This window comes from Rhincodon typus, chromosome 3 (assembly GCF_021869965.1).
Source record: "Rhincodon typus isolate 14 chromosome 3, sRhiTyp1.1, whole genome shotgun sequence".
NCBI lineage: Eukaryota > Metazoa > Chordata > Chondrichthyes > Orectolobiformes > Rhincodontidae > Rhincodon > Rhincodon typus.
Genome location: NC_063334.1, coordinates 99219783 through 99235104, shown reverse-complemented (window position 1 = coordinate 99235104; position 15322 = coordinate 99219783).

Sequence of the window (15322 nt, the reverse complement as noted above, 5' to 3'; positions counted from 1 at the left end):
GTTAGTCAGGGAGCTTTTCTATCTTCATGCTGTAGCATCAACAGCCAGATACTTTTTTCCAGAAAGCACAGTCTAAAACCCAGTTCAAACTGTAGCAACTCCGTGACAGAATGATTGTCCCCTCCATAAGGCCCCAGCTGCCATTCAACAGGTTATTTGCTTGAGCATACGTTCTTTTTCAGACTTTCTGGAACCACTTCCCAGGTACTGACCTCGGGGATAGTCAATATCTGCTATCTATTTACACACAATGCTCTTCCCCAGTGATGAAGTATCTGTGGAACATGATACTTCATATCTTACCTCTTGTCCTGAGTTGGGCCACCAACGGTGAGGAACCCCAACATGTTCTTGAGTGGGTTCAGTGTGGATACGAGTGAGCCCAACGTGGATTCAAGTGGACCCAGCGAGGACCTCATGGCAGTGGAGAGTGGGCCCAGTGTGGACATCATGGTAGCGGCCAGTGAGCCCCTACTTACTTTACCGGGGTGAGCACAGGACCTGGCATCGGAATTGACTGAAGCTACATCAGTGGAGGTGACATCGGTGTGGTAGGCCCAGTGACGAAACATGGCACCTGATATTCGGCAACTTCGTCGTTGGTTGGGTTCAGCACTGGCCGTGGTGAAGTGGTGGCAGAAGGGCATCATAGCAACATCGACAAGGTGGCAAGAGATGTGATTCTGACATTGGTGAGTCTGGCACAGATGGTGGCAAGGCAGTGGCAGAGAAGAATCAGCCCAGTGGCGAAAGATGGCACCTGAAGAGTGGCAATTTCAACAATGGTTGTGTTCAGTGGAGATGGTGGCAAGACAGTAGAAGAGGGATCACGGTGCAGGTGGTGTTGATGATGTGCTAACTCAGGACTGATGGACTCTCTTTAAGCTTTATCTTTCTATATTTTTTTCTTATTCTTAAAACTTTTCTAAATGGTGATGCATCTTGGCAAAAGTGGAAAAGCTTTTCACTGTATTTTACTATTTTTCTCACTGTAAAGTACAAATGACAATAAAATCATTTATTCATTTTGATCAGGAAACAATCTGCAATAAACTTCCAGGTCAGACCTCACAAATAAACAAAAGCTTGTTTGGCCTGTTTTCCTTTTGACACAAGCTATTACCCACGGTCCAAAAGTCATCCTTAGCTCACAGTTCCCAGTTCACAGCATTTTGGGAATAGACTGGGAAAGCAGTTTTGACCTTCACGATGTTAAGATAAGTCATGCGTTACCAGCAGACAACAAGTTTACAGACTCAATCCAGAAAGATTAGCTCGGTGACAGAAGAGATTAAGTTCATGATAGACAGTGATATGACTGAATGCAATAATTGTAGCTGAAGCTTATCCATCCTGATGGTGCCAAAACCAGTTAGGTCCAATAGGTTTGTATTGATAATTGTGAAGTCAAAGTGTTAGCACAAGTGGACTCATATTGTATTCCAAGTTTGGAGAACTGCATTGAATGAATTGGACTTGCACATTTCATCAGAAAGATTGAGTTGCTGAAAGGATATTGGCAAGTTCCATTGACTGATAGAGTCAGAGAAATAGAGGCATTTGTAATACTGGATAGTCTACATCAATGCAAAATCATGCAGTTTTGAATGAAAAAAACACCAACAACATCCCAACAATTAACTAATAAAGCAGTTGAAGCACTATTGTAACTGTTCTTTACATCAATGATTTGGCTATTTTCAGCTAAATCTGGGGAGAGCATTTACAACTCTTGACTGAACTGTTTAGCTGACTACACTAGTTGATTTCATTATAAATTTGGTGGAGTGAATGTAAAATATTGTTGTTGTGTAACTCATTGTATGTTTAATATCAAAAATGTTATGACTATTAATGTGACATAAAAGTAGTGTTAAGATAGTTGTTTTGATTTCACATAAAAATTTCTCTTCTTCAGGGTCAGATGTGATACAAGGTATCTTTTTTTTACATTTTAGTACAATTATTGAAGAGTTTGGAATTTGAATTAGTGGCATGTGGGTTTAGGTCTGTGATTATTTTTTCAGTATTTATGGAGTCATGATTTTTTTTAGAAGGGATGGTATGAGAGAAGGAATTCCTGAAGCTGTCATAGGAATTTATTTGCTTTGTGAAAGTTTTATGATTGTAATGTATCATGGTATAGTATGAGAGCAAATATTGAAAAGCATTACCATACTTTTGGTTTGGAAAAATGAGGAATTGATTTGTTTTTTGCTCAAGGGAAAATCCCTTAGCTTGGAATACTTTTAGTTTCAGTTCATGAAGTCCTGATTGAAGTTGGTTCTGAATGGTTAGGAAATAGGTTATGCGGTAAAAGTTTGAGATTCCAGACCAGAGGCATTTGGTTAGAATTGTGAAGGGGTTATTTGAAGCTGAGAAATTCTAAGCACAATTGTGTGAATATTCAGGGAAAAGGCTTTGAAACTCTTAAGACCAGGAATTGGAAGAAATAGTTATTTTAGATATATAGATGGATATAGTTCTTAGTACTATAGGGCCCAAAGTGTTTTGGAGCAAAAGCAGGAACCCAGTACTGTGTAATATTTTCAGCCACAATCATATTGATGATGCAACAGGCTGAAAGGGCCAAATGGCCTACTCCTGTTCTATTTCCTATGTTTCTACAGATGTGATTGAAAAGAGAACTCTCTTTGGTGTTTGAGTACTGCAAAATGATGGTGTTCGGATAGATTGAATTGTATTTTTACTATTTGTTTTGAAATCTTCTAAATTGTGTTATATGTAAATATATTGGTTTGTTCTATTTTCTCTTGGAGTCATAAAGTTATAGGGCTGTATGGCATGGAAACAGACTTTCGGTCCAACTCGTCCATGCCAACCAGATATCCTAAATTAATTTAGTCCCACTTGCCAGCATTTGACCCATATCCCTCTAAAGTCTTCCTATTCATATACCCATCCAGATACCCTTTAAATGTTGTAATTGTACCAGCCTCTGCCACTTTCTCTGGCAGCTCATTCCATACATACACCACCCTCTGCATGAAAAGGTTGCCCCTTAGGCCCCTTTTAAGTCTTTCTCCTCAAACCTATGCCCTCTAGTTTCGGACTCTGCTACCCTGGGGAAAAGACCTTGTCTATTCACCCTATCTCTGCCCTTTATGATTTTATAAACTTCTATAAGGTCACCCCTCAGCCTCCTATACTCTAGGGAAAAGAGCCCCAGCCTGTTCAGCATCTCCCTACCGCTCAAACCCTCCAACCCTGGCACCATCTTTGTAAATCTTTCCTGAACCCCTTCAAGTTTCACAACATCCTTCCTATAGCAGGGAGACCAGAATTGAATGCAGTATTCCAAAAATAGCCTAACCAATGTCCTGTACAGTCGCAACATGACCTCCCAACTCCTATACTCAATACAGTGTCCAACAAAGGCAAACATACCAAATGCCTTCTTCAATATCCTATCTACCTGCGACTACACATTCAAGGCACTATGAACCTGCACTACAAGGTCTCTCTGTTCAGCAACACTCCCCAGGACCTTACCATTAAGTGTATAAGTCCTGCCCTGATTTGCCTTGTCAAAATGCTTCATTAGGTTTGCATAATAAATGTCTGTTATTGAGATACTAGAACCAGCAGAAAGATTTCCCCAATTTCTATTGAGTCCAGTTTTGTTGGAGCTCTTTATTGCTACACTCAGTGCAGCCTTGATGTTGGGTCAGACAATCTGATGTCACCCCTGGAATTCAGCTGTTTTGTTCAGATTTCAACCAAGGTGTACTGAGATCAGGATCAGAGTGGCCCTGGTGGAACCCAAACTGTAGGATTTTGTGTTTAACTTGTTAGCATTTCTGGAGCCATTTCTTAAAAAGAAAATCTGAGATAGATAGTTCCCGGAGTGCTAATCGGAATTTATTTGCATTGGTAGAATTTTATTAGTAAACAGAATAAACATTGAAAAGCATTAGCCTGCTTTCTGTTAGGAGATTCAGGGATTGATTTGCTTTTGCTGAGGGGTAAACCTGTTTTTTTGGTTTTGGTTTCAGTTTGCAGAAGTCTTGGTCGAAGTTAGATGTAAGAACACAGTTTTCCTGGAGCAAGAAGTTAATCGAGAAAAGTTAGAAATAGGTTACCTCAGCGTAACGGTCGATTTTGAAACCAGAAGCATTTGGTTAGAACCCAGAAATGGTTATTCAAAGCTGAGGAACTTTAAATTCAATAGGATGAAAACTCAGAGGCTATCAAACTCTCAATACCAGGAATTAAAGGCTACAGTTAAGCCAAACGTGGAGATATGTTGGAGAAGGGAATTCTCTATGGTGTTTGAGTACTGTCAAGGGATGCTGTTGGAACAAAGCAAACTTTTTAATTAACTGGCACCTATGAGACCAGAAGTGTGCCGGTTGATCAAATATTCTGCTTGACCAAGAGGTCCCCATAGTCACTGTAAAAACACACACTATGTAATAGAAACATAATGCAGGGGGTATACACATCACAGTTCTACTTTACTTACAACACTTACATAATAATGCAACTTTGCTTTAAATAAAGCTTACCAGCAGAGAGCCTTCTCACTAGCACCCTCACCTGACCAATCAACATTGCAGAGATTGGGATAATACAGTAAACATCCAATTTTTCAGGTATGTAATTATTGCCAGTTTATAGAGAGTGCCAGTTCATAAGGTACTGGTTAAAACAAAGTTTGCTGTACATAAGAGTACTGTATTTTTACTGTAAGATTTGAAGTCTTTGAAATTGTGTTATATATAAATAGCTTGGTTTTTTTGATTTAATCTTTTCTTTTGCTTAATAACCTTATGTTTTACTGTTAAAAGCAGATCTGCAACATCATGTGCTTGTGTTCCTTTGAAAGACAACCTCATCAAAAAAAATCTATCAAGCCAGATTTCAAACTGGTTTCTGACGTGACCAGTACTAACATCCGCTGCGATCATTTTACCACCTTGTTAAACAAAATCAAAGCACCTGACGAGCCAGATTTCAGTCTGGGGCTTATCCTATAGCAAAATCAGCTGGGATCATAACAATGAACTCAAAATGATTAATTATTGAAAAATATGTCAATTCTACATTACTTTGAAGCAGTGCAAATAGTGTGCAAGACAAATATTATTCCCCTGGTTATAGTCTTTTGATTTTACATAATTGTGTTCCTTATAAATAAGTATTAGCATTTAGCTAAAAAGAAATGGCATTTTTCAGCTTTTGGAATGGAAAGAAAAGCATAGTTGACAATCCATAGATAAATGCATCTGTACAGGATGTAGTTTCATATACATATTAATTCTCCAGTACATTCTCACTATTCATATCATCGTTGTATTTCAAACAATGCTCACTGAGTGGAGACTGATCAATTTCAATGATATGGCAAGTTACTAGATAATTGCAAATATCAATTCTCCCCACCTCAACAGATTTTGAGTTCCACATTTCTACTAATTGCAAATTAATCTTTCTTCATAGAAAAGTAAGTTTATTAATATTTTTAAAATCCAGAATAAGGAAATATGGATAAGAACATTGGTTTTAATCTTCCCAAACCACATTTACAAGTTTCAACTCTATTAAAATACTTCCATTCCAACACTCTAATTGTCCTTCCCCAGTTCATTGGCTGCTGTCTTTAGCACCTTGTTCAAGTAAAACCAACATCAGAATCATCAGTAACTTCTACAAGTGCATATTTTTTTCTCATTTTTTGAGTTGCTTTGGTTCTTTCTTAGTTATATTACCATAATATCCAGAAGGCCACAAGATACAGGAGCAGAAGGTACAATTTTCGCTGTACTTCTATATTTCTATACTTAGTATATGTGACAAATAAATAAATAAATCTAAAAGTAGGTCATTCAATCATAGCTGATGTTTCTCAATTCTATTCTCCTGCTTTCTCTCTCTAACCCATTAACCCCTTACCAATCAAGAACCTATCTATCTGTCTTCAATATACTCAACGACCTGCTCACCACAGCTTTCTGTGGCGATGTGTTCTGTGGATCAACCACCCTCTGGCTGAAGAAATTCATCCTCATCTCAGTTCTAAAAGATTGTCCCTTGCCATTTCATCAACATTACTTGTCCCTCCACCTATTTTTGGGTCATCTGCAAACTTAGCAACAATGCTCTCAGTTCCTTCATCCAGATCGTTACTGTATCATGTGAGTAGTTGTGGTCCCAGCACAGACCCTTACAGAACTCTGCTAGCTGCCATCCTGAAAAAGACCCCTTTATCCCTACTCTCTGCCTGCTGCCAGTCTGTACATTGTCACATTTGTGTCCAATTTTTTGAGTATTCTTTGACTGAAGCTTTTCTTTTTGCATGCATCAGGACAAACATAAGAGTGCCAAATTTTAAATTATCATAGCCATCTGTACTAAAATAGAAAAGGGGCACTGACAGATTAGCACATTGGCTGCATGACTGAGATGTTGTCAGGGAGAAAACAACAGAGAACAATAAGCTCTACAAGCTTCTGGGTAATTCAAAAAAGGTGCAAGGCTTGAACACATTCCTTTTATTTGCAAATAACCATTTCTTGTGAATAAATTCTAGTAATCTATTATGTCTAGCAAGCATGAGTGTGGCACAATACAAATCCAAATAATTTATTAAGTTGGGTGTTATCTTAGCTAATAGTACACTCGGGATTATCAAACAAGTAATGCCCAATTATGGAAATGCATCTAACAGGAGATATTTTGTTTTGGGTTTTGCAAGTGGGCAAGTTGAGTACATGGTGTATTCGGTCTATTATGAATAACTAAAAGAACATTCAGCTACTCAATTATTGGAACATACACATCCGACATCACAATGGCACTGAGATTCACAAATGATACAACTTGTCTGGGCAGCAGAACATCTTCTTAGTTTGATGACAACATCCTATTAATGGAAAATAACAATCAGGTTGTCACTGTATGAAGCAGCTTGCTTAATGTGTTCAAATATTAGGCATACATTGTTTTTCCAGGATGATTAGATGTAGATCGGGCACTTTATAGGTACAATATGTTGGCCTGCTGTTGTTTCATGCATCAGACCCAACTTGTCAACCATTCAGCACTCATTTCCTCCTGTAGCACAAATTGTTGTGACTGTCTTAAATATGGAATTCTTGTCTTTGTTCTGATGATTACAAAAAGAAAATCTTCACAACTTGTTTCCCTTTTCAGTATTACTCAAGTTCTGTATGAGCAGGTTAATTCTTTTATGCTCAGTGGTCATGTACTTTGCACACATCATTCAACTGGTCTAAAGCAGCTTAATACCCATGATTTGTTTTTGATGACTCCTCATACACTGGAGCAGTCCATGTCCACTTGAGCAAGACCTAGACAATAGTCAGGCTTGGGCTGACAAGTAGTAAGCTAAGGTAACACCAGACTAATGTCAGGGAATGACCATGTCCAACAAGAGAGAAACTAACCACTGCCACTTGATATTCAATAGTATTACCATCACTGAATCCCCCACCTTCAAATCTTGTGGATTACCATTTTACTGGACTAGCTACTGTGGCTACAAGAGCAAAGCAGTGGCTATGAATCCTGCAGTGAGTATTTCACCTCCTGACTCCCCAAAGTCCACTATCTATAAGGCACAAGTCAGGAGTGTAATGGAATACTCCCCAATAGCCTGGATGAGTGCAACTCCAACAATACTCAAGAAGCTTAACATCTAACAGGACAAAGTGGCCCACTTGATGGGGCACTGCATCCACAGACATTTATTCCTTCCACTACAAACACTCAGTAGCAGTAATGTATACTATTTACTAGATGGACTGCAAAAATTCACCAGGGCTCCTGGGATACCATGTTCCAAATCCACGACCACTACGATCAAGAAGGAGAAGGGCAGCTCATACATAGGAACAACAATACCTGCAATTACCTCTGCACGTCCCTCACCATTCTGACTTGGAAATATATCACCATTCCTTCGTCATGAATTCTTGTGATTCCCTCCCTCACAGCATTTTAGGTGTTCACATACCAAGTGGACCGCAGCAGATCAAGAAATCAGCTCATCACTACTTTTTCAAGGGCAACTAGACATGGGCAATAAATGTTTGCCCAACCAATGAAGCCCACATGTCATGAGAAAATGTAAAAAACAATTTGGATTGATTTCAGCTCAATGTGCCATGCAGAATTTAATTTGTGATCGTCATAGTGCTCTGTGGTACATGACCTGATCAGAGTTAATGATGATTCTAGAAAATGAAACTCTCTTACTAGATGCAAAATATAGATATTTACATCTAAAATTGACAAACCTCTAGTAAAACATGTTACTGGGTAATAAAGAATTCTATAGCACAAAAAGAGGTCATTTGTCCCTTTATCTCTGCGCTTTTGCTTTGAAAAGTCTGCCCAATTAGTTCCACAACCACACACTTTCAGCAAAATTGTGAAAAGATTCTTTTTTTTTCAAATTTATTACATGAAGATGAAAGAAAAATGATTTGCAAAACAGAGTAGAAAATGTAGTACAAATATACCAGATAAAGTCATTTTTCTACTGGTGTTGATATAGCTGGGTGAGATTTGATGTCCTTGATTTTGCATGAATGGTAAAGGCTAACTAAAGTTATTATTCAGTAAATTAGACAGTAAATCACAGAGTAAGCATGTGTGCATTTAAATCTGGTAGTCGTAATCCAAGTTACTGCTCTCTCCATAGGATGTGTTTCATAAAACTTACCAATAGACTGGGCATTGAAACATATAAAACAACTTCAAATTATTCATTAGTTACCCACAAAACAAACAGCAAATATAGGTCTGATACATTCAGGAGAGTGAGATTTACATGATAATTATTGATAAACAACCTCTCTGGAACTGACATAATTTTATTATAATTTTACAAACAGTGTCATTCCTTCTGAAGTTAATTAGTGATGGAAATTTTTTAAAATGTTTTTTGTTTGTCTCTTCCAATTCTGTATCGCAATCTTGCATGTTATTTTCTCCCTCTGTACATAATCTCGTTTATACTCATATGTCAGTACTGGGGTAAGTAGGGGCTATACAGTTGGGGTGGTTTGTACCTGAAACATGCTGGAATCAATGTTCTAGCAAACTATACAACTGGGAAAAATGAGAAGCTTTAAATTAAACAATAGGGGTGAGGTATTAAGCTTAGTAGATGTAGGCAATCGAGAGGTAGCGGCAATGCAGGAGAACAAGATAGTAATTAAGGGAAATGAAGGTCAGAGAATGGCAGGAAGGGACAAAGAGAATAAACTTAACACAGGTATTTCTGCTATAATGCATGTTCCGTTAATGCGAATTGGCTGTAACGCAATTGATGAATAGTGGATGCTGTTTGGATAATGCAAACTTTCTGCTGTACAGATAAAGCGATTTTCTATGGAGATTTTCTATAGTGCGAGGCCACACAAAGACGCAACTATTGCGTTATAGGAGAAATACCTGTACACCAACAGTCAAGAGTTGATGTTACCATAATAAGACATTAAGACACAAAAGCAGAAATAGGCCATTCAGTCCATCAGGTCTGCTCCACCATTCAATGAGATCATGGCCAATATGATAATCCTCAACTCCAATTACCTGCTTTTTCCCAATAATGCTTGATTCCCTTACTGATTAAAAATATGTCTATCACTGGCCTGATGATTGTTGTAAAAACCCATCTGATTTACTAATGTCCTTTAGGGAAGTAAATCTGTCATCCTTTCCTGGTATAGACTACATGTTACTCCAGACCCATGCCAATTTAGTTGACTCTTAACTGCTGCCTGAGCAATAGGCATATGCAATAAATGCTGCCCCAGTCTACGTTCCATAACGAACAAAAATAAGGAAGAAAGAAATCAAATATGATTAAAGTTTAAATAAAGAGAGGTTGGATTATGCTGGCATGGAGCATCACCTGGTATGGACCTGATGGGAAAATGGCCTATGCTGTAAATAATTTGTAATTTTTTGGGGGATTTTTTTCTCCTTTGCTTATGCTCTCAAGGTTCATGACATCTCAATTCCTCCCACAGATTGGGTGATTTTGGAAGCGTTGGGGCAAGGGGCTAAAAGGGGCCCTAGGTCATATCCAGTGGGAAAATGCAGAATTTACATGATCTTACACTATTTCCTCTTAAAAAATAGTAACTTACAGCTTTTACATTTTCTTGCTGTTAGGTGCATGGCAATTGTCAGACAATTGAAAAAAAAGCAAAGTTCATTAAATTACAATTTAAATCAAAACCAGGAGTAAACCACTTGGCCCCTCAATCCTACTCACTGTTCATGAAGTTCAGGGTTGGTCTGGTTACTCCAGATTCTAACCCACCCCGATAATGTTACAAAGCTAACAAAAAGACTAAACTAAATGTTCTCTATCAGAATGTGTGTAGTGTTCCTAACAAAGCAGAGGAATTGATAGTGCACATTGATGTGAAGAAATACGATCTGACAGTCATTTTGGAGATATGGCTACATGATGACACCAATTGTTTCCTGAATACTAAAGGATAACTAACATTCAAAGACAATAAGAAAATAGGTAAAGGTGTAGGGGAAACACTGGTGATCAAGAATGCCGTTGGTGCATGTTAGATATGAACTTGTTTCAAGAGGTCAGGGTGTGGAATCATTCTGGATGGAGATGAGGAAAAGCAGGGGAAAGAGGACATTAGAGGGAATGGTCTCCAGGCCCCCTAACTGGAATAAGATATATACAATACAAGAAAAAGATATATACAAGAAGAAATATTTGATGCTTGTGATAAAGGAATGACAAAAATCATAGGTAACTTTAATCTACACATTAACTGGTAAAATCAGTTTGGCATTGGTAGCCTGGACTAGAAGTCCATAGAACATAGAACATAGAACATAGAACTGTACGTCACAGTTCAGGCCCTTCGACTCACGATGTTGTGCCGAACTTTTACCCTAAACCCAAGATCTATCTAACCTCCACCCCTAATTTATACTATCATCCATATGCCTATCTAATAGCTGCTTAAATGCCCATAATAAGGCCAACTCCACTACCCTCTCCGGTAAAGCATTGAACACCCCTACCACTCTCTGAGTAAAGAACCTACCTCTGGCATCTCCCCTATATCTACCTCCACTCGCTTTAAAACTATGCCCCCTCATAATAGCTACCTCCACCCTAGGAAAATGTCTCTGGCCGTCCACTCTATCTATACTTCTGATCATTTTGTACACCTCTATCAAGTCACCTCTCATCCTTCGTTGTTCTAAAGAGAAAAGCCCTAGCTCTCTCAACCTTTCCTCGTAAAACCTTCCCTCCATTCCAGGCAACATCCTGGTAAATCTCCTCTGCACCTTTTCCAATGCTTCCACATCTTTCTTGTAATGAGGCGACCAGAACTGGACACAATACTCCAGATGTGGCCGAACCAGGCTTTTGTATAGCTGGAACATAACTTCACGGCTCTTGAACTCAATCCCTCTATTAATGAAAGCTAACACACCATACACCTTCTTAACAACTCTATCCACCTGGGTGGCAGCTTTCAGGGAACTGTGGACATGAACCCCAAGATCCCTCTGCTCCTCCACACTGCCAAGAATCTTTCTGTTAACCCTGTATTCTGCTTTCAATTTTGTCCTTCCAAAATGAATCACCTCACACTTTTCAGGGTTAAAATCCATCTGCCACTTCTCAGCCCAGCTCTGCATCCTATCAATGTCCCTTTGTAACCTAGAACAGCCCTCCACACTATCCACAACTCGACCCACCTTTGTATCGCCCGCAAACTTACTAATCCACCCTTCCACTCCTACATCCAAATCATTTACAAAAATCACAAATAGAAGAGTACCCAGAACAGATCCTTGTGGTACACCACTCGTAACTGAGCACCATGTTGAATATAAGTCCATAGAAACCTTTCAAGGAGTTTCTTTGAGCAACACATAATGGACTCAACTAGACAGCAGGTTATTTCCAGTTTGAAATGGAAAAGATAGCATCTAAAAACATTCTTTTAAATTTAAATAATGGCAACTTTGTGGGCATCAAAATTGTCTTAACTGAAGTGTGTAGATATACTCAGGAAGGGCACACATCAAGAGAGACAACTTAGCAGACATTAAAAGAAATATTTCAGAATACTCAGAATAAGTATATCCTACTATAAAGAAAAATTTGATGGGGCAGACTCATCATCTGTCTTTAACTAAAGCAATTATGGAAAGCATCAAACTTCAGGAGAAAGCATAAAACTATGCAAAGATGAGTGGCAGGTCAGATTATTGGACAGAAAATAAAGAATTATGGAGAATGGTTAAAAGATTAATCAAGACGAAAAATTAGCGTATGAGGGGAAACATAAAAACAAATAACAGGAGTATTTTTCTATTTAAAGAAAGGAAAAGAGTAACTAAAATAAGTATTGCCCTCTCAAGAGTGAGAATGAGAACTAAATAATTGGTAATAAGGAAATGATTGAAGAAATAAACAAGTATTTTGCTTCTGTTTTCAGTACCGAGGATACATAAATATTCTCATAATAGCTGTATATCAGGAAGTGGAAGGGAAAGAGGAACATGGTGAAATTACAATCACTAAGGAAGCAGTGCTGAGCAAACTGATGGAGCTGTGGGCTGTCAACTCCTTGGGTGATGATAGACTTCATCCTAAAATCTTAAAGTAAGTGAACAATGAGGTAGTAGATGGGTTGGTGTTAATTTTCCAAAATTCCCCAGATTCTGGAAAGGTTTCACTGAACTGCAAAGTAGCAAATATAGCCTCTTTATTCTAGAGAACAGGATACTGTAGTGTGGTTTAACTTCGAGTTTACTGTGCATGCTGCGGAACCAATCATTTCGGAGATGAAGTAGTACTTAAAATATTTCAATGTAATTGGGAAGACTTACCATGGTTCTGTGATTGGAGAATCATGTTTAACCAATTTATTGGAGTTTTCAGAAGAAGTCACATGCACTCTGGATAAAGGAAATCCCACAGATGTACTGTGCTTGGTTTCCACAAGGTATTTGTGGACCATGGACCCAAAATTGGACATTTTATATTAACCCACAGCTGGAGAAATCAGGCCTGAAAGGAAATTGCCCAAACTAAATTAAACAGCATCCAGCAGCTATTGACTACGGAGAACAGTGGAAACCAAGAACAAAGAGGTCACAAAAGCTTAAAGGGAACCAATTTTAATCAGCCCGAGGGTTGTATTTTGAAGAAATATTGATCAGACTTTCCGACACCTTGACTTCCAGCCAATGCCTGAGGATGTGCACTTTAGACCTCCCTGCATGGCAACAGTGAAGGGTGTTACCCACTGGTTACTTTGAGCTCATTGCTCCATTGACCAAAGGCCACAGAACATTTGGGAAGGTCTGGGGGTGAGGGGCGGATAAAAACACACACCTAGTAGCCACCTCCTCAGTGAAGATATACAGAAAAGACTCAACTTGGCCCAGCAGTGGTGGTCCAGCCAACTGGAGAGGGAAAGAGAAAAGTTGCCCTGACCTGCAAGACTCACTTTCACGGAGGAGAGCCAGCCCTACATCGGAGAGGAAGGAGATTTCAACGACCCAGCTCAAACATATGGATCATTGTGGGTAAGATCCTTTCTCAGGCAGATAGAGCTTGATAGTGAGTAAATGTTAGAAGAATTAGGGAAATGCTCACATGGTGTTTTTAGTATGGAATATTTTGTTAATAAAATCAAGTAGCACCACAAACTGAATTCTATGCCCCTTTGGCTGCTCACGAACAAGAACGATTGGGTAAGATGTTTTTAATACATAAACTGGTTGATGTGTCCGAAGCATGGACAACACATTTGACGAGATGATTCATCAAAGTATACTGTGTAAAGTAGGATTTATGGTGTGGGGAGGCTAACACATCAGCATGGATAGAAGATTGGGTGGCGGGCAGAAATCAGAGAATGCATCAATTGATCTTTTTCTGATTGGCAGGATGAGTGGAGTTCCACAGAGTTCTGTACTGGGACCTTAGCGTTTTACAACGTACAGCAATGACTTATATGAGGGGAACCAAAGCATGGGAGCTTAATTTGCAGATGACAGAAGTAAAGATTTGAAGAGGATTTAAGGAGATTACAGATACGTTGAGGGATTAGACAAAAATCTGGCAGATGGGGTAAAATGTGGGAAAATGTGAAGTTGTTCACTTTGGCATACAGAATAACAAAAAACAGTAGCACCTAAATAGAAAATGACTGCAGAATTCCAAGGTGCAGAGGGATCGAGGTGTTCTAGTGCATGAGTCATAAAAAATGCTAGCACACAGATGACACAGTGTGGAGCTGGAGGAACGCAGCAGGCCAGGCAGCATCAGAGGAGCAGGAAAGTTGGCGTTTCGGGTTGGGACTCTTCTTCAGAAATGGGGAGGGGGAAGGGAACTCAGAAATAAATAGAGAGAGGGGGGTGCTGGGGAAGGCAGGTGGGATGATGATAGGTGAGTGCAGGTAGGGAGTGGTGGGGATTGGTCAATGAGGTGGGAGGGGTGGATAGGTGGGAGAGAAGATGGACAGGTTGTGTCAGGTCAAGGAGGCGGGGATGAGAGGTTAGGTTGGTCAGGGATGAGGCTGGGGTGGGGAGATTTTGAAAGTTGAAGGATCGTAACATCCCCACTCCGGTGATCGAAAATGCCCTCAACCACATCTCTTGCATTTCCTGCACCTCTTCCCTCAAAGCCCCTCCCTCCAACAAAAATAAAGACAGAATCCTCCTTGTCCTCACATATCACCCCACTAACCTCTGTATCCAACGTATCATTCTCTCTCACTTCCGCCACCTACAATCTGACCCCACAATCAAAGATATATTTCCCTCCCCACCCCTATCAGCCTTTCATAGGGACCGCTCTCTCCGCGACATCCTTGTCCACTCCACACTCCCCACTAGCCCCACCACCCCCGGCACCTTTCCTTGCAACCACAGGAAGTGCTACACCTGCCCCTACACCTCCCCCCTCACCTCCATTCAAGGCACCAAACAAACCTTCCAGATTAGACAAGGGTTCACCTGCACATCCGTCAATGTGGTCTACTGCATCCGCTGCTCCCGATGTGGTCTCCTCTACACCGGAGAGACCAAGCAGAGGCTTGGAGACTGTATTGTAGAGCATGTGCGCTCTGTTCACAACAAACGACAACATCTTCTGATCGCCAGAGATAGTAGGAACTGCAGATGCTGGAGAATCCGAGACAACAAGGTGCAGGGCTGGATGAACACAGCAGGCCAAGCAGCATCATAGGAGCAGAGAGGCTGACGTTTCGGGCCTAGACCCTTCATCAGAAAAGGGGGAGGGGAAGGGGGTTTTGAA